Genomic DNA, 4,106 nt, shown 5'->3' with positions numbered 1-4,106 from the left:
GCTATAAGATAAGTTATCTTACCTAAGTAACTTACAATTAGAGCATTAAATATCCAGCTCTGGCTTATAGCCCATATTTTATTCTTATTTTGTTATTTTATTGAGTCTATATTTATTCTTATAAGACATACAATTCACAAAAAAAATTAATTATACTTTTGTATAACTTATATATAATTGATTTGGAATTTTAAAACCGGTTTCGATCTCTCTACTGAAATCTTCTTTAACTGACAGACTTTTATGGACTGAGCAAGGCTATTGCGTTCGTTGTCTTTATATAGCACTTATCATTATTAATGATTTCCTTTTTTCTTCTCATTTTTATTTTTTTTAAATGGTATACCATATATAACTAGTTACTTTAAACGATTCTTTTTCAATTTTCTTGTTTTTTCTTATCTTTCAATTTCTTCTCATTTTTATTTTTTTTTAAATGATATACCATATATAACTAGTTACTTTAAACGATTCTTTTCCAATTTTCTTGTTTTTTCTTATCTATCAATTTCTTCTTTTATTTATTTCTTACGGAGAAAAATTTGTTTACTAACAGCAGATTTTATTTGTTGTGTTGTAACAAATTTTATCAGTTATTATATGGATAACAAAGGGATTTGTTAGGAATACTAATTGCTTTTTACTAAAACTACAAATACTTTTACCATAAGAACAAATAACTTTTAGTTTAATTATCAATGCTTTTTTGCTGTATTAACGATACAATTTTGTTACAAAGTACATTTGCGGTACTTAAAAAATGTTTTTATTCAACGAACAAAATCACGAACAAAATTTATTTGACTACATGAAGAAAAAATTACAGTTCCTACAACAGAATAATAATATTATTTTTTGCCCATCTATAAAATAGTTACAGGAATCATAGTACTCTTGAAATGACTTATGTTTGCCCTTAGTGAGAATAACTGTTATATAGATGTACAAGATGTAGATAGACAATTTTAATGATTATCTCTAGAAATTGTTTCTGTAATTACACTTATACTTGTTATACTTAATTTTATTTTAAACTAAATAATAGTACTTACAATGTGTATGAAAACCATGATATATTACGGTAGAATTATCTCCTCAGCATTGATAAGACATTTGTAAGAATTAGAAAGTGTGTTTGTTGGATACTGATAAAATTCAATTTATAGAAAAGTGCATTTCTCAGATGATTATCGTTATAGTTAACCTCCATTTTTTTTTATTATACTACGTCACTTATTTCTCTAACAATGAGTTGTCTTTCTAAGTAAGACAATGACATATATCTTACAAGATATCTTTCAGTTGAGATAACCATATGTGAAGGTATTCTAATCAAATATTATTTATTCTAAAAATTACAGTTGTGAGAACAATACTGATAAGTATAGCTTAACAATTGTATTCAATATAATATCAATATAACAAATATTCACATACATTTCTTTTCCAAATATAGAGAAAATATTATTGTAACAACCACAGCCATTTTTTCCGTGTATTTGAGCGAATTAAATTTGCTGTTATAGCAAGACACGTTTACTGAATCAATGTCTCAATCGCTTTCTTATTAATGTTTCTCAATGCAATTTTGTTATTGTCCTATTCTAATAAATATTTCAATGTTTTTCAATACATGTTCCCGTATTTTATATTTATATTAATTCTTTATACAATAAAATTTCAAAACTTACTGTTAATTGAAAGGCTTGCTGTAACAGTAATACATTTTGTACAAACAAAGGAAATAAACTCTATAATTACAATACTTAACAAGAAATGTACCAATATTATGTTCGGTTATGTTATAAAATATAGATTGTCTACCATTACAGCAAGCTCTTCAATTATGCATGGCAGAACGTATGATGACACAACTTTTTTTTAGAAAAAGTCATTAGAAAAACAATTTGTCGAGGACATTTTTATTTATTCATAAAGTTCGAAATTACTTCTTCAGTCATTTCCTAATTGTCTGGAAGATTGCGAAAATCGTTAAAAATACATATTGAACAAACAAGAAACCGTCATTATGCTACTGTTGAACTTACCTTTAAATATCATGAATAGAGATTTACACAGAATCAGGCCTTTATATTCCGATATTAGAATCAACGAATTTTTCCCTTTATCAAGATTGCAGAATGTTATAAGTAGTCGTAAATCATAAAAAATTTTTAAAGTAAGAATACATTGCATCTTGCACATATTTAAGTTTTAATGACATTCTATATCATATTTAACGATGCATACAACAAAGTTTCATTATATGCATACGTAATTTCACGACTTCCACAGGAAGGATATTAAAAATACAAATTCTTCCTTTATACATCTGTCTAAATTTTGTAATAATTTCTAATTAAGTTTTTTTCATTCTCTTGCATACCTAACAGTGCCAACTTCATTTCTGATGATCGTGTATTATTAATGTTAATTGAATGTATTTTGTCATCCTTCTCTTCTACTTGGGATATGTGCTTACCATGCCCTTGCGAGTTTTTTCATTTTTATAAACAGGTTCTTAGGCTTTTTCATTTCTCAACGAATACGAAGATCTACGAGGTGTACACTAACATGGATAGTTTACGAATGTGTGGATCGCAAAATAATCAAAGCGCATTGCTCTCTCTCATCCACCAGTGTAAAAGGTTTTTTTTATTTCGGAGTAAAAGGTCTGTTTTTTTACCATAAGGAAAAAGATTGAAAGTTTCTTTTTTTATGCTTATTGTTTAATATCCACGTCATTTCGATATCGAGAAGAATAAATTGATTTTTGTTGAGACTTTTATTTAAAGTTTCTATTTTTTTTCGGTAAATGTTATCTCTATTGGTAATATAGACGTGTCAGTAAAAGTATCAGTTATTGCATATCGACCTTTTTTTATCGTATTTTTGGCAAGGACAAAAAGTAATTTTGAAAAATATTGTCTTTACTTTCCCCCTTCCAAAAAAAATTCATAAGAACATTTAAAAAACAATGTGACAAAGTAAAAAACCCCATTTGAACTATATTACTTTCAAAGGTTCAAAAAACCATTGTCTTGAGTATTACACACACAATATTCTCCTAGCTAAAAAATAGCAATCCTAAAAAAGGATTTAGTTATCTAACATACATGTAACTAGTGCGAGGTCTATCTGAACTAACCTAAACCATTTCTTGTGTGCAGATCCATTTAAGGCCTATATCCATGACCTATATGCGTCATACATCTGTGCGCATCCGTGTGTATTCAAAGATTGCAGCAAACAAGTCACACCATAATAAATGTCAATAAAATATAATAAATTTACGTCATCCAGAATTTAAAAAAAATTATGACATGTATTCAAACTTAAAATTATAAATAATATACTGTCATGATTGTAGAATGTTACAAATAGTTAGAAATTTTAAAACAAACGATGGATTAAAGTCACAAAATAATAATAGTCACTAACCCATTTTACTTATATTATAAAAATTTTGTTTAAAATAATTTTGTATGAAAAGCACGAACATTCTATATTTTTTAGTAAATATAATATAATATAATATTTACACATAACAACTATGCTGTATATCGTACGATATTTAATACACAAAATAATATACACATAACAATTTTATCCATAATTTTTACAATTTATCGTTTTATACTTCTTTAGTATTCATTTTAAGTAGTTGCATGCATTTTAATGATTGAAATGAATTTTATATTTGTTATAGATTGTATATAATACGTATTCTTATATTTGATTGTATATAATACAATATATATTTTATTTTTGCGATGTTTGCTTTTACAACATTTATTGTATTTCAGTATTTGTTTCAAATGTTTGCGTTTTGCAAACGGGGACAAATCTTACACGAAGTGGATGAGTTGGACGAAGTATCATATCAGTTTGCATTCGAAGATTCTTTAAGTAATCAACGGGCTCCACGTAGAAATTATGAATTAGAGGTGCTATCATCGCCTTCATTTCCAACATAGCGTATCGTTGACCTACAATTTAATATGTATCGCAATCTGTTAAGAGGATGTAAAAATGATACTAGCTTACCGATACAATTGCGTGGCCCAGCACTAAACGGTATATATGAATAAGGATGACGGTTTAGG

General features: G+C 26.9%; 1 protein-coding gene and 1 long non-coding RNA gene across 3 annotated transcripts in view; both read right to left on the bottom strand.

The window, feature by feature from the left end:
• Positions 1-4,106, bottom strand: part of LOC105458062 (cytochrome P450 4C1-like) — a 15,953-nt gene that overhangs the window by 5,313 nt on the left and 6,534 nt on the right. The gene's annotated exons all lie outside the window — the stretch shown is intronic.
• On the bottom strand, positions 3,553-4,106 carry LOC105458061. The gene is made up of 2 exons (XR_975480.1): positions 4,048-4,106; positions 3,553-3,989 (listed from the first exon to the last, which is right to left on the bottom strand). It is a non-coding gene; the product is annotated as an uncharacterized LOC105458061 (long non-coding RNA).

This window comes from Wasmannia auropunctata, unplaced genomic scaffold, assembly GCF_000956235.1.
Source record: "Wasmannia auropunctata unplaced genomic scaffold, wasmannia.A_1.0 LD334721.1, whole genome shotgun sequence".
In the NCBI taxonomy this organism is placed as follows: domain Eukaryota; kingdom Metazoa; phylum Arthropoda; class Insecta; order Hymenoptera; family Formicidae; genus Wasmannia; species Wasmannia auropunctata.
Note: the sequence above shows the minus strand (reverse complement) of the source record. Positions and strands in the feature narration are given on the sequence as shown.